Raw genomic sequence first — 27,126 nt, forward strand, 5'->3', positions numbered from 1 at the left:
TATCAAAGAGCTCTTTGGGCCCGACTACACTATACTTTTCAGATCTCTAGAGACCTATACTAAATATCTAAAACTTGTTATTTCATTTCTACTGCGCCGACAAATTCCCTGGTCACTTCTTATGAACGATTTCTACATGCAAAGGGAAAAGCATTTTACCTTATGCCACCCAAGGGTATCAAAGAGCTCTTTGGGCCCGACTACACTATACTTTTCAGATCTCTAGAGACCTATACTAAATATCTAAACACTTGTTATTTCATTTCTACTGCGCCGACAAATTCCCTGGTCACTTCTTATGAACGATTTCTACATGCAAAGGGAAAAACATTTTACCTTATGCTACCCAAGGGTATCAAAGAGCTCTTTGGGCCCAACTAAACTATACTTTTCAGATCCCTAGGGACCTATACTAAATATCTAAACACTTGGTATTTCATTTCTACTGCGCCGACAAATTCCCCGATTTCTACATGCAAAGGGAAAAGCATTTTACCTTATGCCACTCAAGGGTATCAAAGAGCTCTTTGGGCCCAACTAAACTATACTTTTCAGATCCCTAGGGGCCTATGCTAAATATCTAAACACTTGGTATTCCATTTCTACTCCGCCGACAAATTCCTTGGTTACTTCTTATGAACGATTTCTACATGCAAAGGGAAAAGCATTTTACCTTATGCCACCCAAGGGTATCAAAGAGCTCTTTGGGCGCGACTACGCTATACTTTTCAGATCCATAGGGACCTATACTAAATATCTAAACACATAGAATTTCATTTCTACTGCGCCGACAAATTCCCTGGTCACTTCTTATGAACGATTTCTACATGCAAAGGGAAAAGCATTTTACCTTATGCCACCCAAGGGTATCAAAGAGCTCTTTGGGCCCGACTACACTATACTTTTCAGATCTCTAGAGACCTATACTAAATATCTAAAACTTGTTATTTCATTTCTACTGCACCGACAAATTCCCTGGTCACTTCTTATGAACGATTTCTACATGCAAAGGGAAAAGCATTTTACCTTATGCCACCCAAGGGTATCAAAGAGCTCTTTGGGCCCGACTACACTATACTTTTCAGATCTCTAGAGACCTATACTAAATATCTAAACACTTGTTATTTCATTTCTACTGCGCCGACAAATTCCCTGGTCACTTCTTATGAACGATTTCTACATGCAAAGGGAAAAACATTTTACCTTATGCCACCCAAGGGTATCAAAGAGCTCTTTGGGCCCAACTAAACTATACTTTTCAGATCCCTAGGGACCTATACTAAATATCTAAACACTTGGTATTTCATTTCTACTGCGCCGACAAATTCCCCGATTTCTACATGCAAAGGAAAAGCATTTTACCTTATGCCACCCAAGGGTATCAAAGAGCTCTTTGGGCCCAACTAAACTATACTTTTCAGATCCCTAGGGGCCTATGCTAAATATCTAAACATTAGGTATTCCATTTCTACTCCGCCGACAAATTCCCTGGTCACTTCTTGTGAACGATTTCTACATGCAAAGGGAAAAGCATTTTACCTTATGACACCCAAGGGGATCAAAGAGCTCTTTGGGCCCGACTACACCATACTTTTCAGATTCCTAGGGACCTATACTAAATATCTAAACACTTGGTATTTCATTTCTACTGCGCCGACAAATTCCCCGATTTCTACATGCAAAGGGAAAAGCATTTTACCTTATGCCACCCAAGGGTATCAAAGAGCTCTTTGGGCCCGACTACACTATACTTTTCAGATCTCTAGAGACCTATACTAAATATCTAAAACTTGTTATTTCATTTCTACTGCGCCGACAAATTCCCTGGTCACTTCTTATGAACGATTTCTACATGCAAAGGGAAAAACATTTTACCTTATGCCACCCAAGGGTATCAAAGAGCTCTTTGGGCCCAACTAAACTATACTTTTCAGATCCCTAGGGACCTATACTAAATATCTAAACACTTGGTATTTCATTTCTACTGCGCCGACAAATTCCCCGATTTCTACATGCAAAGGGAAAAGCATTTTACCTTATGCCACCCAAGGGTATCAAAGAGCTCTTTGGGCCCAACTAAACTATACTTTTCAGATCCCTAGGGGCCTATGCTAAATATCTAAACACTTGGTATTCCATTTCTACTGCGCCGACAAATTCCCTGGTTACTTCTTATGAACGATTTCTACATGCAAAGGGAAAAGCATTTTACCTTATGCCACCCAAGGGTATCAAAGAGCTCTTTGGGCCCGACTACACTATACTTTTCAGATCCATAGGGACCTATACTAAATATCTAAACACTTAGAATTTCATTTCTACTGCGCCGACAAATTCCCTGGTCACTTCTTATGAACGATTTCTACATGCAAAGGGAAAAGCATTTTACCTTATGCCACCCAAGGGTATCAAAGAGCTCTTTGGGCCTGACTACACTATACTTTTCGGATCCCTAGGGATCTATACTAAACATCTAAACACTTGGTATTTCATTTCTACTGCGCCGACAAATTCCCTGGTCACTTCTTATGAACGATTTCTACATGCAAAGGGAAAAGCATTTTACCTTATGACACCCAAGGGGATCAAAGAGCTCTTTGGGCCCGACTACACCATACTTTTCAGATCCCTAGGGACCTATACTAAATATCTAAACACTTGGTATTTCATTTCTACTGCGCCGACAAATTCCCCGATTTCTACATGCAAAGGGAAAAGCATTTTACCTTATGCCACCCAAGGGTATCAAAGAGCTCTTTGGGCCCAACTAAACTATACTTTTCAGATCCCTAGGGGCCTATGCTAAATATCTAAACACTTGGTATTCCATTTCTACTGCGCCGACAGATTCTCTGGTTACTTCTTATGAACGATTTCTACATGCAAAGGGAAAAGCATTTTACCTTATGCCACCCAAGGGTATCAAAGAGCTCTTTGGACCCGACTACACTATACTTTTCAGATCCATAGGGACCTATACTAAATATCTAAACACTTAGAATTTCATTTCTACTGCGCCGACAAATTCCCTGGTCACTTCTTATGAACGATTTCTACATGCAAAGGGAAAAGCATTTTACCTTATGCCACCCAATGGTATCAAAGAGCTCTTTGGGCCCAACTAAACTATACTTTTCAAATCTCTGAGGACCTATACTAAACATCTAAATACTTGGTAGTTCATTTCTACTGCGCCGACAAATTTCCTGGTCACTTCTGATGAACGATTTCTACATGCAAAGGGAAAAGCATTTTACCTTATGCCACCCAAGGGGATCAAAGAGCTCTTTGGGCCCGACTACACCATACTTTTCAGATCCCTAGGGACCTTTACTAAATATCTAAACACTTGGTATTTCATTTCTACTGCGCCGACAAATTCCCTGGTCACTTCTTATGTACGATTTCTACATGCAAAGGGAAAAGCATTTTACCTTATGCCACCCAAGGGTATCAAAGAGCTCTTTGGGCCCGACTACACTATTTTTTTCAGATCCATAGGGATCTATGCTAAATATCTAAACACTTAGTGTTTCATTTCTACTGCACCGACAAATTCCCTGGTCACTTCTTATGAACGATTTCTACATGCAATTGGAAAAGCATTTTACCTTATGTAACCCAAGAGTATCAAAGAGCTCTTTGGGCCCGACTACACTATACTTTTCAGATCCCTAGGGACCTATACTAAATATCTAAACACTTGGTAGTTCATTTCTACTGCGCCGACAAATTCCCTGGTCACTTCTTATGAACGATTTCTACATGCAAAGGGAAAAACATTTTACCTTATGCCACCCAAGGGTATCAAAGAGCTCTTTGGACCCAACTTAACTATACTTTTCAGATCCCTAGGGACCTATACTAAATATCTAAACACTTGGTATTTCATTTCTACTGCGCCGACAAATTCCCCGATTTCTACATGCAAAGGGAAAAGCATTTTACCTTATGCCACCCAAGGGTATCAAAGAGCTCTTTGGGCCCAACTAAACTATACTTTTCAGATCCCTAGGGGCCTATGCTAAATATCTAAACACTTGGTATTCCATTTCTACTGCGCCGACAAATTCCCTGGTTACTTCTTATGAACGATTTCTACATGCAAAGGGAAAAGCATTTTACCTTATGCCACCCAAGGGTATCAAAGAGCTCTTTGGGCCCGACTACACTATACTTTTAAGATCCATAGGGACCTATACTAAATATCTAAACACTTATAATTTCATTTCTACTGCGCCGACAAATTCCCTGGTCACTTCTTATGAACGATTTCTACATGCAAAGGGAAAAGCATTTTACCTTATGCCACCCAAGGGTATCAAAGAGCTCTTTGGGCCTGACTACACTATACTTTTCGGATCCCTAGGGATCTATATTAACATCTAAACACTTGGTATTTCATTTCTACTGCGCCGACAAATTCCCTGTTCACTTCTTATGAACGATTTCTACATGCAAAGGGAAAAGCATTTTACCTTATGACACCCAAGGGTATCAAAGAGCTCTTTGGGCCCGACTACACCATACTTTTCAGATCCCTAGGGACCTATACTAAATATCTAAACACTTGGTATTTCATTTCTACTGCGCCGACAAATTCCCCGATTTCTACATGCAAAGGGAAAAGCATTTTACCTTATGCCACCCAAGGGTATCAAAGAGCTCTTTGGGCCCAACTAAAATATACTTTTCAGATCCCTAGGGGCCTATGCTAAATATCTAAACACTTGGTATTCCATTTCTACTGCGCCGACAGATTCCCTGGTTACTTCCTATGAACGATTTCTACATGCAAAGGGAAAAGCATTTTACCTTATGCCACCCAAGGGTATCAAAGAGCTCTTTGGACCCGACTACACTATACTTTTCAGATCCATAGGGACCTATACTAAATATCTAAGCACTTAGAATTTCATTTCTACTGCGCCGACAAATTCCCTGGTCACTTCTTATGAACGATTTCTACATGCAAAGGGAAAAGCATTTTACCTTATGCCACCCAATGGTATCAAAGAGCTCTTTGGGCCCAACTAAACTATACTTTTCAAATCTCTGAGGACCTATACTAAACATCTAAATACTTGGTAGTTCATTTCTACTGCGCCGACAAATTCCCTGGTCACTTCTGATGAACGATTTCTACATGCAAAGGGAAAAGCATTTTACCTTATGCCACCCAAGGGGATCAAAGAGCTCTTTGGGCCCGACTACACCATACTTTTCACATCCCTAGGGACCTTTACTAAATATCTAAACACTTGGTATTTCATTTCTACTGCGCCGACAAATTCCCTGGTCACTTCTTATGAACGATTTCTACATGTAAACGGAAAAGCATTTTACCTTATGCCACCCAAGGGTATCAAAGAGCTCTTTGGGCCCGACTACACTATTTTTTTTCAGATCCATAGGGATCTATGCTAAATATCTAAACACTTAGTATTTCATTTCTACTGCGCCGACAAATTCCCTGGTCACTTCTTATGAACGATTTCTACATGCAATTGGAAAAGCATTTTACCCTATGCAACCCAAGAGTATCAAAGAGCTCTTTGGGCCCGACTACACTATACTTTTCAGATCCCTAGGGACCTATACTAAACATCTAAACACTTGGTAGTTCATTTCTACTGCGCCGACAAATTCCCTGGTCACTTCTTATGAACGATTTCTACATGCAAAGGGAAGAACATTTTACCTTATGCCACCCAAGGGTATCAAAGAGCTCTTTGGGCCCGACTACACTATACTTTTCAGATCCCTAGGGACCTATACTAAACATCTTAACACTTGGTAGTTCATTTCTACTACGCCGACAAATTCCCTGGTCACTTCTTATGAACGATTTCTACATGCAAAGGGAAAAACATTTTACCTTATGCCACCCAAGGGTATCAAAGAGCTCTTTGGGCCCAACTAAACTATACTTTTCAGATCCCTAGGGGCCTATGCTAAATATCTAAACACTTGGTATTCCATTTCTACTGCGCCGACAGATTCCCTGGTTACTTCTTATGAAGGATTTCTACATGCAAAGGGAAAAGCATTTTACCTTATGCCACCCAAGGGGATCAAAGAGCTCTTTGGGCCTGACTACAGCATACTTTTCAGGTCCCTAGGGACCTATACTAAATATCCAAATACTTGGTATTTCATTTCTACAGCGCCGACAAATTCCCTGGTCACTTCTTATGAACGATTTCTACATGCAAAGGGAAAAGCATTTTACCTTATGCCACCCAAGGGTATCAAAGAGCTCTTTGGGCCCGACTACACTATACTTTTCAGATCCCTAGGGACCTATACTAAACATCTAAACACTTGGTATTTCATTTCTACTGCGCCAACAAACTCCCTGGTCACTTCTTATGAAGGATTTCTACATGTAAAGGGAAAAGCATTTTACCTTATGCCACCCAAGGGTATCAAAGAGCTCTTTGGGCCCGACTACACCATACTTTTCAGATCTCTAGGGACCTATACTAAATATCTAAACACTTGGTAGTTCATTTCTATTGCGCCGACAAATTCCCTCGTCACTTCTTATGAACGATTTCTACATGCAAAAGGAAAAGCATTTTACCTTATGCCACCCTAGGGTATCAAAGAGCTCTTTGGGCCCAACTAAACTATACTTTTCAGATCCCTAGGGATCTATACTAAATATCTAAACACTTGGTAGTTCATTTCTACTGCGCCGACAGATTCCCTGGTTACTTCTTATCAAGGATTTCTACATGCAAAGGGAAAAGCATTTTACCTTATGCCACCCAAGTGTATCAAAGAGCTCTTTGGGCCCGACTACACCATACTGGTAGTTCATTTCTACTGCGCCGACAGATTCCCTGGTCACTTCTTATGAACGATTTCTACATGCAAAGGGAAAAGCATTTTACCTTATGCCACCCAAGGGTATCGAAAAGCTCTTTGGGCCCGACTACACCATACTTTTCAGATCCTTTGGGATCTATACTAAATATCTAAATACTTGTTATTTCATTTCTACTGCGCCGACAAATTCCCTGGTCACTTCTTATGAAGGATTTCTACATGCAAAGGGAAAAACATTTTACCTTATACCACCCAAGGGTATCAAAGAGCTTTTTGGGCCCGACTACACCATACTTTTCAGATCTCTAGGGACCTATACTAAATATCTAAACACTTGTTATTTCATTTCTACTGCGCCGACAAATTCCCTGGTCACTTCTTATGAACGATTTCTACATGCAAAGGGAAAAGCATTTTACCTTATGCCACCCAAGGGTATCAAAGAGCTCTTTGGGCCCAACTAAACTATACTTTTCAGATCCCTAGGGATCTATACCAAATATCTAAATACTTGGTAGTTCATTTCTACAGCGCCGACAGATTCCCCGGTCACTTCTTATGAACGATTTCTGCATGAAATTGGAAAAGCATTTTACCTTATGCCACCCATATACACACTCCGAAATATTGGTGGAACAATGAAATTGATTAACAACTAAAACTAAAAATAGAATTGAAACATTGGAATATTGTAAAAAACGTGTGATGCGATAGTGTTAGATCGCTCGTGTACATACAAGAAAATATTTATTGCGGAAGGCTGCAATATTTGTTCGTCAGGAGTTTTTGGCCTTCAAACTATGGTAATTTATAGTTTTGTAAGACTACAACCATTTAGTAGTCAAGAAAAGTTAACTTTTCTTGGGTTAATATTTATTAAGTAATAAATGATGCTGCTGTTTATCGCGTTTGTCGAGCGTCGGCATGTTAATACTGACCGTAGCTTACGACTGTCTGTTCCCGCTGGCCTTGCTTGGCCAACGTTATGAAGGTGAAGGTCGATCCTGGAACTCCACCCGTGATAAGTGACTTTCCGTGCAATTCCTCCCTATCGTTCACTATGGATGCATTCGCCTATTCTTGCTGGCAATGACGTTCCGCCGATCGTTTGACTAGATATTTACCCTTATTCTTGTTTACGACGAATGCGAAATTCGTTAGAAAGCGATTCGAGCAAATAGTAAGCCCATTAGATTTTCCTATTGTAAATGGGAATATTAAACACTTTCGAACGAATCTCGCATTCGTTGTACACAAGATGATTAAGGCTCAAGTTACTTTCTTTGAGCATGTCCCTCTCGTAGGCTGACGGGTTTGACGGTACTGCGAACATCTTCAAGCATATTTGAGCAGACAACTGCTTTGAGATGGTTATTGCATCACGCCTCGATGGTGGTGCCCCGAGGAGACCGAGAGGGCTTGTGGGCCTTTTATATGTTTTGTGTTACTTCATACTCTGCACCAGCCCAAACCAACAGTCAGCTAAGGGCCTGTGCGCACTGGCGTGGCCGATTGGCGGGTCGCCGTGGATTGACTTTTTCTGTGGGCTGTGTTTGCAGACATTGTTCGACAGCTTAACGGCAATCTTTGTGGGCACGGCTAGCAGTGGGAGTCATTGTGTGTCGATTTATCGGTCGACCTCGTCAACGTGCACAGGCGCATTGGGGTTGGACGGAGGGGGGGGGGGGGGTGGAATTCGCGGACGGGGGAGGCGGTTTTTTCCGCACCGTATGTCGGATCTTCATGGGAGTCGGTCAGCAGTACAGTAACAACATTCTACATGCGCTGATTGATTTTTGTGGGGATCTGGCATGCGGTGTGGAGGGGAGCTGCTTTTTTCGTTTGTGAGTTTTGCGCATTCTCTGCCCAACCTTAAAAAAAAAATAACAGTAGAACCCTATTAGTTGTGTTGTGTTGTAGTAGTTGTAGTTTTTGGTACTAGTGTATAGTTGTGTGCTAGTCGTGTGTCTATCTGTGTATGTGGGTCTTCTGAGTATTTGTGACATATGGACCAGGGAATGGATGCAGAACTGGCTTATATGATGGAATAGTGGGTGATCCTTCGTGGGATTCGTTGGTCACTTATACTGGTGTTTAATTCGTGCATTCGATTCGATTCATTCGGATTGGATAAATGAAGATAGATTAATTTACCGACGCACGTAAGCCCTCCATTCCCGGTACACATAGCATGAGAAACTTCTAACGGAATGCAAGTGTCCTTAATAGTAAATGTATATTATTTTCTCGCATTTAGACGATTCCAAATAGTTTTGTTGCATGTTACATGTATGTTGTTCGATTAATACTTAATAACAAAACGAACTCTTCTCCGTGGTGTATCGAGGAAGCCAGGAGATATCAAATATCCTTTTTATTGAAATCGACAGATACTAGGTAAAAATGGAGCATATGTACTACAATGACGGCGCGGTTTTAGTGAAAAAAATGCCACCTGATGGACACTGCTTGTTTTCGGCAATCGTTTGCCAATACTATAATTCAGAACCCGGAACCCCTTTGCATAAACAGAGAGTGATGGAATTAAGGCAAAGAATAGTGAGGTTTATCAGGGACAACATGGAAGAATTCGGTCCCTTCCTAGAACACACAGTTAGCGAAATGCGGTTACATGGAGGCATGCATGAGAGTATCGGAACATTTCTTACAAGACTCGAAACCACAAATGAGTGGGGAGGTGAAGAAACCATAGCCGCAGCAGCTAGAATACTGAGAAGACGGATTGATATATATAACGAGAGAGGCCCCCTGATCTACTTTAATTGGAGCGCAGCATCAGGCGGGGTAATACGATTGGCATACCGGGCAAGCGGAAAAGATCTAAGAAATACAGCTCGAAACCACTATGACAGCGTGGTACAAAGATTAGTTCGAAATGCAACCGATACTGAGGAAATAATTGGGGAAATAAGACCTCCATTAAGAAATGTTAACGATATGAACAATCGGCCCAATGTATCACAACTAAGTAACAGTTCCAACCCACTCTCAGCCGAACAGTTAATAACAGATTACGATCTTCAAAACTCACATAAGCTCAGCTTTCTGTCATGGAAGTGAGAGGATGCTCAGATGAACAAAAACGCGCTGATATGGATGCAACATTTGTCAAAGGAAAATTCGCAGTAATAGGGCTGCAAGAAACAAGAATGGCACAATGCTCTCTGACAACACCAAACTATATGTGGATGAATGTGAATGATACGACTCAATCAAAAGACCGCATAGGCGGGGGGACGGCAATGCTGATCGCTAAACCACTATATAATGAAAAAAACTTCAAGCGAATCAGCTCAAACTCATGCTCCTACATATGCGAAATATTTGGGGAAAAAATCCTAATCATCTGTACATATATAAGGTCAGAAGAAAATATAGAGTTTGGAATAATAGCAAAATACATCATCACGCTGCCGTCATCCTTGAAAAATAACATAATAATAGTAGGAGACATGAATGCTAGAATATGGATTAAGGACCTTGCAGAAAATGACCGAGACGTCATAGGCTCGAATCTTTTCCACGATTTCTGCAACACAAATGGACAAAATCTGAAAAATCTACTACATGGCCTAAAACTCAAAGAATACCTAACATTTAGCACTTCCAAATCAGTCAAAACAACGAGGACGAACGGGAAAATCTGCTCTCAACTAGACCACGTCCTGATGACCAAAATGCCATTTCTGAAACCCCCCCCCCCCCCCCCCGCATACGAGCATTCTTCCATGAATGGTTGCATAGCGACCACAAAATGATCGCCTGCACCTTGATACCATCGGCACCCATTTCAAAAGATCGGGTCTTGAAAAGGCATATACCCAACAAAAACCAACCACCTCAACAAAAAATAAGCAAGCTGGATCTAGAGATACTAAGAATAAATGAAAAGGAGAGGAAAAATTACCAAGAAAAAGTGGATCAAAACCTTCAAGGACAGATGCAGAATCCAGATGCTAGCACGGAGGGCGACTGGGACAGAATACACAATGCAATAAAGGACGCAGCGGAAGAAACCATCACAACGCCTAGATCTCCCTTAACCCCTAGAAGGAAGGCAGCAATGGACAAATACGCTCAGGCTCACCAGAGAGAGCTTGAGGACAGGAATAACACAGTATTGAAAAGAATAGCGAGAAAGGCACGAATCGAGAAAAGGGAAGCGTTCGAAAAACATTTTTCAGAAAAGGTTGATAAATTCCTAGAAGACATTGACAAAGAAAACACAATGGCGAAAATGACAAAAACCTTTAGATTCCTTAAGCAACACAAAAAGCATAAACAGAATAAACAACGAAAATACATCAGCATTAAAAAATGGGAAGAAAAAGTGAAATCATACTCAAACCAAGACGCGGAAATACAAATCATAGAGGTAGATGATGATCGTGACGCCGGACCAGAACCAACACTAGAAGAAATAAGAGGGATTATCTGGACAATCAGAAACAACTGTGCACCGGGGACCGACAACATCAATAATGAGTTGCTGAAATATGGATCGGAGAGTATGCTGAAAGAACTCACAGAGCTAATGAAAAAGACATTTAAAACCAACGTAATACCAAAATCATGGACTGAGACGGTACAAATACCGATACCAAAGAAAACAAGTCCACAAAGCATCGAGGACTACCGTTGCATAACTCTATGCACCAGCCCTTACAAAATATATGCAAGACTGTTATTGAACAGGCTAACTAGCCAAGTAGATCAGCTGCCAGGGTATCAAATGGCCTTCCAAAGCAAAAAAAGTGCCTCAGACCAGTTATTCGTATTGCGGCGCATCATTGACGAAAGATGGCGCAAAGGGTGCAAAACAATCTTGGTATCTTTAGATCTAAAACAAGCATTCGATAAAATAGACATCTCCAAAGCAGCAACTATACTGAACGAATTGGGTGTCTCAAAGGAACTTATAAACCGAATTATCAAGGCATGCCTACACGAATCAACGTTTATACAGTGGTTCGGACAAAGAACGACGACAATGAAAAAAAATCGAGGTATCAAACAGGGATGTCCTCTCAGCCCACAGTTATTCATTCTGATGTTACACCATGTCCTGATCTCCCTCAAAGAATTCATGCCAGAAGTCAGACTGGAGCACAACCACGAGATTAAGCTGCCATGTGTCCTGGGGTACGCCGATGACATACTGTTCCTATGCGAAAGAGAAGAAGATATCGTCAAACTAATAGATACCCTGGTGCCTCTGTTATATTCGATTGGGCTAGAACTAAACACGGACAAAACAAAAATACTATACCGAGACCTTTATATCACGAACAACACAGCACCAGAGACTAAAAGAAAATTCGGACGATACGAACTGGCAATAGTTACAAAACTTAGATATCTGGGGGCATATATCACGAGCAGTCTCACACGCACAGAAATCACAGCAGAACGAATAAAAAAAGCGTATAAAGCCTTTTACACACTATGCTCGTTCCTGAAGGAACATCCGCTTAAATGGGAAGTTATCAAACGTCTGTACCATAGCCTGGTCACACCAGTGGTCTCATATTCAATGGAAATATCTGCAGTGCTAAAAAGAAACAGGAACTCACTGAGACGAATGGAAACGGAGATGCTGCTTACACTAAGAAGCCTCAGTGTGGAGGAAACTACTGGGAAAAACAGACAGAAGGCGCATAGTGAAAATATGGTGGAAAACGAAGAACAAGAAAACGAGACAGCAGCAGATCAGACAGAAACGGAGAACCCTAACATCGCACAGAATTGGTTGAAGGGACACACTATAAATAACAAAATAAGAATTAACCGCCTGAACTACTACGCACATGTGCTGAGAAGCGAAAATACGGGAATATTAAAAACGGCCATGGAATACAAAATACCACGCCAAAAAAAAAGGGCAGGCCAGCTTTCTCCTGGAGGACCAGCATCAGACAAGACATAGAAAGAAGCAACATAAACATATCAGAATGGCAAGAACTAGCAAACGACAGAGAACGATTTAAAACACAGACAAAACAACTGTTTGACTTCATGGTTGAATCGGAGTACGAAATGAGTAGTGACTCGGACCTGGACAGTAGTGGCAGCTCATTAGTCCCATCGGAACTCTTGGGCTCCACGGACAGTGAGGACACAACACTCTTTGACATGGATGAGGACAACTAACCCAAATACGCGACAAGTGGGTATTAAGGGACAGCAAACCGAACCACCATATAAATATGTACTATAAAAAGAATACTAACATAGAACAAATTCTCTTTTTTTCTTTCTTCTCTTTTGTTTTTTCTGGCTGGGTAACATCTCATTTCAGCAAATTTAAAATAAAAAAGACAAGCGTCCCAGAAAACAAACGACATCATCCTGGAGAGGGACCGAAAAAAGACCTTGAAGCGACACCGTCATATGATGACGAAACATCGGAAAAACACTCTGAAAACAACACAAACTTACAGAGACAACGTCAAGGGAGGAAATAATAGAGATCAGTGAGTAAAACACATAAAGGTAAGACTAAATATATACGATCAGAAAGATACACCGTTCGAAGAATACACAAATACTAGCCTCACCCTGAGAAAACATTGAATGAATCGGGACTATGGGGTTTTGGGGCGGCTCAATCTCTTCGGGCATGGAAATAGGGCAATCAGGGAGGGGCATCAGAGCCGCGGGTAAGATTATACAAAACAACTTACATGCTACACACACGCCAATACACAGAACATACTAGCGAGCAAATGTACTGAAATATAAACTCTCAAACCTTTTGCGAGGACACAAATCGGATCAATAAAGCGACCATATAATCGCAAACACCAACGCATATCATCGCCCACAATCTCCCAAACTTAAAAAGCTCCAGTAAATAAATAAGCATCGCAACACCTACAAATCTACAAACGCGGTTACACGAACGATTACACAAACGCGCGCTCTCACGCGATCATAGATCGATTTCGTCCGGAAGCTGTAGACCCTAAACTGAGCCCCTCGCGATCGTCTGAACGTCTTAGCACCTAGACATTTACAAACGAGGTATCATGAATCGATTACGTCTGGAATCCTTTACCCCTCGGTCCCAGTAGCCTAAGAATTATCCATCTTAGTCTCTCCATCTTCCTCTTAGCATCTGAACCGAATACTAAAAAAAATAGCATCAAATTCCCGGTCCGCGCGATTATCCAAAAATACACGTGAACACTACCACGCGCGCAATCATTACTCGGGCACGTCCGGAAGTCCATCCTCGGCACCAATAGTCTAGGTCCATTCCTCCAATTAGACCAATTAAACAAAAAAAAAGAAAAATAAGAAAAAATAACTCATATCCACTAGAAAATACGTTCCGTGGCGACTTGACCGGGAACTCTAGTGATGTGGGGCAACTCACTCCCTGTCAGAATGTGAATTGTACACCGAAAACTAAATATCAGAATGACGGTCCGCGTGACCATCCAGGAACACACACGAATATGTAGATGGCCCCACGATTGCGAAATCGAATTTATACACGCGAAGTCACATGTACGCGATCACAAATGACAAACACGTTAACATACGAACGCTTAAACCCTTCGCGATCAACAACGCACGCCCGCGATCACGTAAACCTAATAAATCCCCGGTAATAAGAAGAACGCTTTAGTACTTACGAGGTCTGAAACGCGGCCTAAAACGCGAACTTACAAACTTCCGTGTTCGCGAGATCATGAAACGGTCACATCGGGAAATCATTACCCCCCGTCCTAGCAATATAGATACATACATTCAGTTGGACAAATCTAAAAATAATGCTCATATCCACTAGACAACACCTTTTATAGCGACATGGCCGGGAACTCTGGTGATATGGAAGATCTCAATTTCTCCTACCATCTGAGCCGTACATCAAGAAATTAAGTATTAGATCCACGGTCCGCGCGCGATCATCTTAGAACTCACTCGAATATGCAAATAGACATACGGTTGTAAAATTTAATTTATACACGCGAAGTTACATACACGTTAGCACACGCGACATACAAACGCGCACGCGGTTGGACGCGTTAACGTACAAATTCTCGAGCCCCTCGCGATGATACACGAGACCACGAAGTCTCCACGCCTACACATACCTGAACCGTACAATGAATATCACATTCAGAATCACGGCCCGCTACAATTGGCCTTATGCAGTGTTTTATTGGGCGACATTGCCTGTCTCGTCTGCAAATTGTAGTATGTGATTCTGACGGGGAGCCCTTCCGAGAACCTAGCTCTACAGCTCCAGTAGGACAACTCTCGAAAAAAAAAGTTACTTTCTTTGAGCATGTGTTAGAATTGAACGCTTGGTAGTATGCGTAGGAAAAATTGTGTACAGCTTTGCCGCCGATTTATCCTATAAAGCATTCATTAAACTCTAATAGAAGAAAATCAGTCGATTTATTAGATTATGAGGATTCAAATCACGCAAAGTAGTTGGTGTAAAAGCAATTGACCGGGCGAGATAGTGCTTTTGAAAAAGTGGCTGTGGTTTTTTCACTACGTTGCGTGCCCCGGGACAGTGTGGTGGTGTGACGAAAAATCACTGCCACTTTTTCAAAAGCACCATTCCACCCGGTCAATTGTTTTTCCACCAACTATTTTGCATGATTTGAATCCTGATTATCTAATTAATCGACTGATGTTCTTCTTGTAGAGTTTAATAAATGCTTTATATGGATAAACCGGTGACAAAGTTGAACGCATTTTCCCAACGAATACTATCAAGCGTTCAATTCGTGTAGACGCTCACCGAAAGTTCTTTGAACCTTTACTTCATCTCAAGAGCAGCTTCAAGAGTTGAGTGTAGATTTTCTAGTTTAGGAATGTCAGGGAGTTGTAGCGGTATTGGAAAGGTTTTGCATCGAGCGTGTCACTATTAACTAGCGTAACTATTTCACAATTAGTCGGATTATACAGTATATCTAATGCGTTACAATTTCTGGATGCCATTTATTTACAGTCCAGGGATATTCACCGTTTTTACACGGTACGTTATCGCTGTGGTTCCTAAGCAGCACAATCTCTGAACCGTCATCCAATGAGTTTATTTGCTGTGAATTTATTTCGTAGGACGTGGTCTGGGCTGATATGATTTTTGCTATTTGCCTACGAAGTGGTCGTCGATGCTTCATTGGCATTGATACCGGCATTGTCACTGCAGACGTAGTATTTTGCTGCTTTATTGATCTTTTATTGTACGTATATCGTCCAACCCCTTTTCGCCATATTCTGGCTTCTGCGCTGTCAATTGCTAATTTTTCGTGATCTCTTGTTTGGGGTTTCTACAGTATTTTGTTTTGATTTGCCGAATCTGACAGCGCGAGGGTTCATTTATTTTGATTACAATCGATAATGAACATTGTGTCGATATTAACCACTTCATTTGCAGTGTTGTCGGTTACACAATAGAAAATTGACAAAGCAGTGCTGCCGAAACGGATATTTGGAGTCTTACCATTCTTGCATTGGCGAGAATATTACTCAACATTCTTGCTATTTGCAATTTCCAAAAAAATCATTAAAAATTCATGAAAGGCTTTAAAAATCTAATTTTGCCGTGAAAGGTCTTAGAATTATGAGATCTATCGATTAAAAATAAGAAAAATAGGGGTTAGGTCTGACGAGAAAGGTCTATTCGACCCACATCACCATTACTGAACAATTACTATCCAGCTTCACTCAAATGATTCTCCCCGCAACATAACAGTCTACCACAACGACTAAAAATATTTGCTCAGGTTTTTAATTTCGAAAACCGTTAAAAATTCGCTAACTGTTTGCAATCAAATCAAATAAAGCCGCTGGTTGTGATCCCGTCTGGAAAATGAATGAAAAAAAACGAAAACCTTGCATGCAGCATTCATTCTAAATCGTTCTATATTCCGCACCGTACTGGGCTTAACTAATGTACAGAGCACGACTTTCACAGAAAAAAATGTTCTTTGATTGGATCGACGTGTCGGTTCTACCACCAAGAACGATAGAAATGTTACGCAAAACCAACTGAGGCTGTCATCGCACATTAACTATAGTTGTAGACGTATGCGCAAACTGTCGTGTGCGGTACAAGACGGCAACGTTGCAAGTCGCATAACAGTTTTACTGAGAGCTGTCGTGCTTGATTCGGTCATCAAACTGTCGAAGCGAAGAGATGACGACAGCCTCTGAAATACTATCGCAAGGCTGTACTGTTGGAACCCCTGGACGGCTCGATCTCTTACTTTTATTGTGTATAAACGCTTCCGAGTTCATGTGTATTTCCTAACGTGTTGGTATTTGTGTATCTGGAACCTTGAGTATGCTGCCAGGCCTCAATGACGTAAATTAAAAGGTCTGACAGATAAAGGGATTTGCCTGTGCTAGTAACGCAAAAAAAGGTAAACAATCCCGAAGCAACCAGTGATGACGTTATTGCGTTCCAAAATGGCAGCAGGCGAACATTAATCAAAACCAGAGTCGGAAAATGTTTTTTTCTTTCCATACCACTAGCACTTTGCGAAATCGAAAATGAAACAACGGGCTAGGACAAAGCAAGCATGTAGCAGAGCGTTTTCATTATTCTCTCCGCTTTCGCTTTGAGATTCATAATGATATTGGTAACTTCGATATTGACCTTACTGCTGGGGAAACGAAAATACACTAGCAATGATATGGGTCATTCCATGCGAAGTGATCAAGGCACGTGTAATCGACCTCCACGGATTTGAACAAAATTTAGAGGAATTGTTCATCTAGGGCCAATATATAAAAACCCAAATTTTTGTGACAATTGAACCACCCCTCGGGTCATGGGAGCACCCCCCGTTTTGGCAAATTGCCAAAACCCTTGATTTTCTTTTGATCATCTCTCCGGTATTTATTTGTCGATGCTCGATTCTGTAGATTTGCGAGTTAATGATGGTATTGTAAGACGGAAGCCTGATCGGTGTGCATATTTCTCATTTTAACTATGTTCTAGTTGCATTATTAGATGCACATTGCATTAATTTCATTTAATGAATGATAATCGCAAATTACTGACCATGCATCAAAACGAAATTGAAATTCGGATTGTCATAGGAAAACGAAAGTCGCTGCTGCTGCTACTCGTTTTCGTAGAATCGAGAGAGGAGGGGACATCGCCTTTATTGTTTTATTTTTTCATGCATTTAGCGACGAAAGAGGCAAGGAAAGGACGAAGATGAATTCTCTGAATTTCGTCGTTCATTGAATAGGTATGAGAATTTTAGGCTCTGATCAAAACACACGGAGTGACTTCAGTACCTTCCACTTTTGCTATCGGTGATGTAAACAAACGGAAAAATCACATACACTATTAAACATTTCTTCTGCGTATTGGTGATAGGTACAATCATCTACCAGACCCTTTGCTTTTAGACATGGGCCAGGTCTGCGCAACGTAAGAATCAACAGATGTAAAAAAGTGCTGCCAGGCCTGCGCAACGTAAGAATCGATAGTTGGAGCTCAGTGTAAAATATTTCGTGAGTTTATCGGTGTAATTTGTTTTTGCATCAGCTGCATTTTGGGGATGCTGCTTTAAACTACCAAAATCTTCTCCAGCTGCGTTAGAAAAAAATATCCCAAATACATGCACTGCCCATAAAAGCATAAGAGTCCCATATTGAAAAACAGCAAACCGAGAAAAACACTATTGAAGATTTACATTCTCATTGAGCCTTATGGATGGGACAGCTGTGTTTTGGTATTTTTTTCGGTATTTTCATAACAAACCTGGTAATCTTATTTGTACATTAATACACTTAGCGAATCCATGCACAACTATTCGATATAATTGAATGAACCCAATAATATTCATATTATTGTGTTCGCAGTGGATATTTCACTTGTTCATCGGGAGTGTAAACGCGATGATGGACGGAATTGAAGCGGAGTGGTGAATATAAATGTCATCGCCGTTCACGGTGAACGTTCGCCTTCGAATACCAGATTGCATTCTGACAAACTGTAAACTGCCAGTTGAGCGTGAAATCGCTGTTCACTGATGAAATTGTTCACGACGTTGTCCACCGTGAACAATGGAAGGTATTCAACACTTGTTCACTTTCATTTTCACGTAGGATCTAAATAGTGCTTAATTGCATATGGTTTTATCGTTTCGATTATTTTCAGTGTCCCTAATCTAGAAATGTCGCCACCTCCACGGCTCACAGAAAGGAGGCTTGCTATTCCGCGAATTGACAGTTTTCGGTGACGTCAGAGAAATTGTTGAGATAAACAAACGGAATTCTCGAAAGTTGTTAATTGACAATATTTGAGCTCTTACGGTGGAAAAAAAATAGTGTGCAATGAATTTTTGACGTAAATTACGCCATAATTACCCTACACACAGTGGATAATCAGTGCATCTATGTGATTATTAGCGTAAATCGGGAATTTGGATGCATGCCATAGAAAACATATCCCACCGTAATTTTCTGATCATAGCATAGGTTTTGGACATCCGCATAGCTTCCATGTGATTAACCAGGTGCCGATCATTCGTTAGCAGCAAACAATATATGAATTTCATGAAATTGTTTTCGCCGACGATTTCTATGACGCGCTCTTGTCAAATGTTTACACTCTAACGAGCTAGCCTAGTATATGTAATCCGTGGCCACCTCTAACTGAGAATTGTAATTACGTACTGCAAAATTTACAGTGTACTAGTAACCTTTTGTGTCATGGTGGCGCCAGTTTGGTGTTTAAGAAATGCAGAAGTGAACCATATTGTTTTTATAATATTTGCCATCAGTTTAGTCACAAATATTTTTGTCATCCTAAATTCTGAATTCGGACCGACACTTCTGATTACTTTGTGGATGATAGGGACATAGAATTCACGTTCAAATTTTAATAATTCTCTGATATTGTTGAATAATTGATTTCTATATTCAGTTCCCGTGCTGTCCTTACTGTTTTAATATTTGTAGGGGAGACCGGGGCTAGTTGGCGGTGTTTTCAGTTTTCAATTTTAATCGCTTTGATGTAGGTAGATTTTGCAAAATAGAACACGCGGCATGAAAGAGCAGACTCTTGACAACATTTCTGATTTTTTACAAGGGTTTGATGCATTGTCTCCATTTTTAGAGACAAAGATATGTGACGCGGAAAACCCGCCAACTTACCCCGGCCCCGGGGTAAGTTGGCGGTATGTTAGTATACGCCAAAAACTAAGCAATCAAATGGAGATTGTATTACTTCAAGGGTCCTTTTGGAACGAGCTGAATGTCTTCGAGGAAACTGTATATTAACCGACATTTGCTATTATATTTCATTTTCAATACCCCAGCATTTTAACTTTGACGCGTACTCTCTATTGAAAAGCAAAGTTTCGAATTTTTTCATGCAATTGGCCGGAATAAATGTCTCCTACATTGGCGAGATACACAAGAAAAAGATTTTCTTACTTTGTAGTGAATTCCAGAAATAAAATTTTTTGAGGACTTTTTTGCACTGTACCGCCAACTTGCCCCGCGTGCAGCACCGCCAACTTACCCCAACCGCATATTTTATTAAAAACTATTTAAAAATTTTGTTTGTGAATAGATGTAATATCTATACGGATACTGAAAGCTCTTTTTACACGCTATCGAAAAATATAATCATTCGGGAAATAGATTGAAAATCACCCTAAATAACGCAATGTATTAAAATTTAGAAAATTTACTTGGTATGCTCGAAAACACAATATCACCCACAACTTCCACCAAACAAATCTTTTTGCAATAAAACCACATTGGATAACGGGTTTCACATAACATGAGGTACACAAGAAGAGGCAGCACTATACTGCCATTATAAGCTTAATTGCCCCATGTTCTATGGGATTCCCTATATACATGGGACAGTTATGCGTAGAACGGCAGTTTATGTCTAATAAAAACAGAGAAAAAGGGATTCCGCCAACTTACCCCAACCGCCAACTAGCCCCGGGCTCCCCTACCATAAATTAACATTAATTGTCTTTTGAAATGGTTCTAAAGTGTCGAGCATACGGCAATGAACGAAACGTCACCCGAATAGTCCACGTCTGTAACATAATTTGATAACTACTGTGTTCGTATTGTATTTGGGCCCATAGTCCTTCATTATCTTAAAATACGTTTATTTAGGCCCAAATGCTGTAGCTTAACGAGGCCGATAATTCATTTTTTTTATATTACATGTCACATGTTAGTGGGGGAAGGGAAAGCCGTATTTAGGGGCGGCTTGCTCCCCTCTTATGTAAGTAAAGGAAAAAGGTAGGAAGTGGGATACATATTGTGTAACTGACATCGTCGTTTGCTGATTGATCATTGTGGCGGATATGCACACTTTGTTGTAGTGTTGTAGTTTCCAGTTTGTAATCGCAGGGGCGAGGGGAGGGTCGATATTTCGGATAATTATTGGCACTCTATATCATCTGCATGTGCGGTATGTCATGATGTTCTGGATAGACGGTTATCAAGAAGAGTGTGCACCGAAGACTCGTGAAGCAATGCCATATTGTAGATACAGGGATAGGTTGGTGAGATTCTACTGTGAATGAGAGAGGGTAAAATGTATTAAACTTGGACATCAATGGTTTTCAAAAAGATATAGATAAGAAAAATATAGGGGTGGTCACGGCTTGCCAGCACGTCCCGGACTGGCACATAGGGTGATCTACCTCGGGCCCGAAGGGAATCTATTAGTTGGGACCTGGCAACACAGTACTCTGCGCACAGCCAAACAACATGCTCGATGTCGTGATAGCCGTTCTCACAAACACAATGATTATTTTCAGCAAGCCCTATACGACGGAGATGCGCGTCAAACGAGTAATGGTTGGACATGATCCTTGACATCGTACGAATAAAGTCCCGGTTCACATCCAACCCCTTAAACCAAGCATTCGTTGATACCTTCGGGATAATGGAATGTAGCCACCGTCCCAGATGCCCATTGCTCCATGAGGTTTGCCAACTATCGAGCGTCCTCTGACGAGAGATACTGAAAAATTCGTTGAAGCAAATTGGTCTTTCGTAAGTGTCGCCTTCTAATGCGCCCACCTTGGCTAAAGAGTCCGCCTTCTCATTGCCCGCAATAGAACAATGTGACGGGACCCAAACCAAGGTAATCTGGTAAGATTTTTCAGATAAAGCACTCAGATACTCCCGTATTTTCCCCAGGAAATACGGTGAGTGCTTTCCAGGTTTCGCCGCACGGATGGCCTCAATGGAGCTGAGACTATCCGAAACGATGAAGTAATGGTCTGAGGGCAGGGTGTCAATGATCCCGAGAGTATACTGAATGGCAGCTAATTCTGCGACGTAAATTGAAGCAGGATCATTGAGTTTGAATGAGGCAGCAAGATTTTCGTTGAAGATGCCGAAGCCTGTGGACCCGTCGAGAATTGATCCGTCAGTGTAGAACATTTTGGCGCAGTCGACTTGATGGTATTTGTTATAGAAAATATTTGGGACCACTTGTGGGCGAATATGATCCGGAATTCCACAAATCTCTTCCTTCATGGATGTACCGAAAAATACAGTTGGATCAGAAGTATCTAAGAGATGAGCACGGTTGACGTTATATGTAGATGAATTGATGTTCTGTGCCATGTAATCGAAGTACAAGGACATGAATCGGGTCTGAGAATTAAGCTCGACAAGCCTTTCGCAATTTGCAATCACCAATGGGTTCAGAATATCGCATCGAATGAGCAATCGATATGAGAGGTTCCAGAATCGATTTTTCAGCGGAAGAACGCCCGCCAGCACTTCGAGACTCATCGTATGGGTCGAGTGCATGCAACCCAAGGCAATACGCAAGCAACGATACTGGATTCGCTCCAGTTTGATGAAGTGTATGTTCGCAGCGGAGCGAAAGCAGAAACATCCGTACTCCAACACTGATAATATCGTTGTTTGGTACAACCTGATTAGGTCTCCTGGATGGGCACCCCACCATGTTCCAGTTATTGTACGGAAAAAGTTGATCCTTTGTTGGCACTTCTGTTTCAGATACCTAATGTGACATCCCCAGGTACCTTTAGAGTCGAACCATACCCCGAGATATTTGAATGTTGAAGCCTGAGCAATAGTTTGATCCATTAATTGAAGCTGTAGTTGCGCTGGTTCACGCTTTCTAGAAAATACGACTAGCTCAGTTTTCTCCGTGGAGAACTCGATACCCAGTTGGAGAGCCCATGCAGACAAATTGTCCAAGGTATCTTGCAGTGGTCCTTGCAAGTCGACGGCTTTAGGACCTGTAATAGAGACCACACCGTCATCTGCAAGCTGCCTTAGCGTGCAGGAATTGACAAGACATTCGTCAATGTCATTCACGTAAAAATTGTAGAGGAGAGGGCTTAAACATGAGCCCTGGGGAAGGCCCATGTGGCTAAATCGTGATGTCGATAAATCGCCATGCGAGAAATGCATTTATTTTTCAGACAACAGGTTTAGCAAAAAGTTATTTAAAATTGGCGAAAGACCATGCTGGTGCAACTTCTCATAAATAATGTTGATCGAAACTGAATCGAAAGCCCCCTTAATATCCAAGAATACTGATGCCATCTGCTCTTTGTTAGCATATGCCATTTGAATTTCTGTTGAGAGCAACGCAAGGCAATCGTTCGTCCCTTTGCCTTTGCGGAAGCCAAATTGTGTATCTGACAGTAAGCCATTTGTTTCGACCCAATTGTCGAGCCGAAACAGGATCATTTTCTCGAACAACTTCCGGATACAGGACAGCATTGCAATCGGACGATACGAATTGTGGTCGGAGGCTGGTTTTCCTGGTTTTTGGATGGCGGTGACCCTCACCTGTCTCCAGTCATGCGGGACAATGTTACCCTCAAGAAACCTATTAAATAAATTCAACAAGCGTCTTTTGGCAGAGTCTGGCAGATTCTTCAATAAGTTGAATTTAATTCTATCTGGCCCCGGGGCTTTATTGTTACATGATAAGAGAGCTAGTGAGAACTCCACCATCGTAAACGGTGTTTCGTTCGCGGTATTGTAAGGCGACGCGGCGCGGTAGATTTTCTGTGCCGGGGCGGAATCCGGACAAATCTTCTTGGCGAAATCGAATATCCAACGGTTTGAATATTCCACGCTCTCGATAGTACTGTTTCGGTTTCGCATACGTCGGGCCGTGCCCCAAAGAGTGCTCATCGATGTTTCTCTTGTTAACCCGTCGACAAACCGGCGCCAGTAACTGCGTTTCTTAGCTTTCATTAAATTTTTCATTCGCTTTTCTAATATCGCGTACGGAAGGTTTTATACGCGGCAGCTTTCTCCGAGTACATGTCTGAGCACTCTTTGTCTCACCACGGGTTGGGAGAACGTTTTTGGGTGTTCACGTCGGGTACTCGTTTCGTCTGAGTTTGAATCTCAGCAGCGTAGCTCTTCCAATCAATGTTTCGTGTGAGGTCATAAGGAACATTGATTGGTGCCGATGGTCTTGAACCAGTGGTGATTGCAATTACAATTGGTAAGTGGTCACTACCGTGGGGATCAGATTTTACCTTCCACTTGCAATCTAACCGTAGTGATGTCGAGCATAAAGATATATCCAGTGCACTTGCTTGCGCTGGTGGTCTAGGGATCCGTGTCATTTCCCCTGTGTTCAGAATTGTCATATTGAAGTTGTCACAAAGGTCTTGAATTGTCGAAGATCGATTATCGTCGTATAGACAGCCCCACCCCGTACCGTGAGAGTTAAAGTCTCCAAGAAGCAGGCGGGGCGAGGGAAGGTGTTCAATCACGTTGGAGAATCTTCGATATCCCATCATGGCCCTAGGAGGAATGTAAATAGAAGCAATGCAAAGATCTTTGCCTTTGATTGTTGTTTGACAAGCGACAACTTCAATGCCTGGCGTCGAAGGGAGGTTGATTCGATTGAAGGAGTAGCACTTTTTGATCCCTAAAAGTACCCCCCCATATGAGTCTTCTCGATCCAAGCGGATAATGTTAAAATCGTGGAAGTTGAGGTTTATATTAGAAGTTAGCCATGTTTCACATAGGGAAAATGCATCACAATGATTGTAATTTAGCAAGTGTTTTAATGAATCAATTTTGGGGATAATACTTCTGCAGTTCCACTGTAAAACAGTGATCAGATCCCTGATTCCGTCTAATAAGTTAGCCATCGAAGGATACGATCGCTGTAAGGAGGGGCCATTGTTCAGTCAACTGTTTTAAAAATGTTCTTACTGTTGGTAGAATAGCAACCAGCAAGCTTTTCATAGGATCGGTAATGTTGAAAGCTGTGAATATCCAGTCCACAATGTCAGAAAATTTAAGGAATCCCGTTTTAGGTTGAGTTTCTGACTGTAAAATTGGAGCACTTGGGATTTTTGGTGCCCCGGGGAGTGCTGGGAACTCCTGGTTGTATCTCAATTTCCCAAAACCAGGAGGTATTATCTTCGGATTTGTACCAGCACTTCCAGTTGATGAATAATTTTTATTTTGTACCCTTGTTTGGGACAACCTAGGACCCTTACGAGGAAGTTCAGGTGAGTTTTGATTAGGTCTTTTCCTAGAGTTTCCAAGTGGAGCCAAAGAATGTCCCTCGCAAGGGTCGTTAGAGGCGTTATCGTCAGTTGGCAAGAGAGCAAATGGGTTTTCGGAGATAAGTGGAACAGCTCTTTTAAGCATTTCTGCGTAAGAGCGTCTGGAGCGATCTTTGGCGGATCGCTTCAGTTTATCCGCGCGAAGTTTGTACGTTGGGCATGTCAAAAGTGCATGCGGATTCTCCCCACAGTAAACACACTTCTCAGCGGGGCTACTGCAAGTATCATCCGCATGGCGTTCCCTACATTTACCGCACCGTTGCTTGTTGCTACAGTAGGTGGCCGTGTGACCTAGCTGCTTGCAATTGGAACAATTCATGACCCGCGGTACAAACAGGCGTACAGGTAGACGAGCTCCTCCCACTTCAACGTAGCTCGGAAGTGCAGATCCGGCGATGGTTACGCGAAACGAGTCTGATGGATAGTAATTACCATCTTCGATGGACTTTGAGTGCAATTGCTTGCACTCCAAAATCTTAACTGATTGAAGGTTAGGGTCCTTAAAGCGGCCAGCCCCATCATTCATCGACAGTTAGACCCGCATCACTTACCACACCGTCGATCTCCACATCACGAGAAGGGATGTAGACGCGATACTCCAGCGTAAAGAGGCTATTGCTAACGATATCATTGGCCTGTTTCAAGTCAGTAACAACTACGCGCAGTTTATCTGACTGAACCTTTTTAATCTCGGTTACGGCCGAGTAACGTTTTGTCAGCTCCCGTGCAACAGTTATGCTGTTTAACGGTTTATTTTTGGGCCGAAAGTATACCACCCAAGGACCAGCGGATCCATCCTGGTAAACCTTGACTCGGGGGGGCTGTGAGACATTGGGGGAAAGTGGGGGAAGTGGATCGACCATAACATTATCTGTCTCAGTATCAGATATACGTTCTTCTTCTTCATAATATTCCTCTTCGGAGGGTGATCCTTCTGTTTGTTCCATTTTGTTGCGGGAGCAACACGCTCGACCGCACTGTTTAACTTAAATCAAAATAAAAAATCAAAAGCAATAAAAAGAAAAAAATCGATAAGAAAAGTAAAAAACGAAACACTTCACCAGTTGGTTCCTGACGAGCTGGTAGGTGAATTGATCCTTCGTTTGTTTTATCCGTCACCCGCGTGACCTTCACACAGTAGAGCTGATATAGCTCGTCTAAACAAAGCCGTCTTTCAGGCAAGAAAAATGTTTAGTAACGCACTTCACTGCACTACTTTAACTGATATCGCAGGTAACAATTATCACTCGCGGGACTGTTTATTAGTAATGCTTTACTGCAGCCTCTGCCACAGCAAGCACCTTCGTACCACCGAAAAAACTAAACCACACCGGAGAGAACAAAAAGCACTTGTTTCCCGGTACAAAGTTGGGTTACGAATGATCCCATATTCCTTATCCATTTAATGTATGTGTTGCGGCACAACCTTATTTATGACCGCTCCTTTCATTTTCATCCCTATCATCAACACAGTTAATGGGCACAATCTAACTCCTCTCACTCGCGATGGTGAGAAAAATATGGAAAGTGCGAGTGGATAACATACATCGTCCGTGTTGCCAGATTTCCAGACTTAATTAGAATAATTTACTTTTATTTATATAAAAATGCCTTGAATCTGTAATACAAGTTATAGTCTAGTTATTGCTCTAGACGGTCGGTCTTTAATCCGTCTTGGGATTTGTGGCGAGTTACCCGTCGTGGGCTTTAGTAAAAG

At 41.7% G+C, this 27,126-nt stretch overlaps 1 protein-coding gene across 1 annotated transcript in view; it reads left to right on the top strand.

Annotated features, from left to right (window-relative positions):
* Window positions 1-27,126, top strand: part of LOC131680308 (calcineurin-binding protein cabin-1-like) — a 1,393,806-nt gene that overhangs the window by 224,965 nt on the left and 1,141,715 nt on the right. The window lies entirely within an intron of this gene.

The sequence above is a fragment of the Topomyia yanbarensis genome, chromosome 2 (assembly GCF_030247195.1).
Source record: "Topomyia yanbarensis strain Yona2022 chromosome 2, ASM3024719v1, whole genome shotgun sequence".
Lineage (NCBI taxonomy): Eukaryota > Metazoa > Arthropoda > Insecta > Diptera > Culicidae > Topomyia > Topomyia yanbarensis.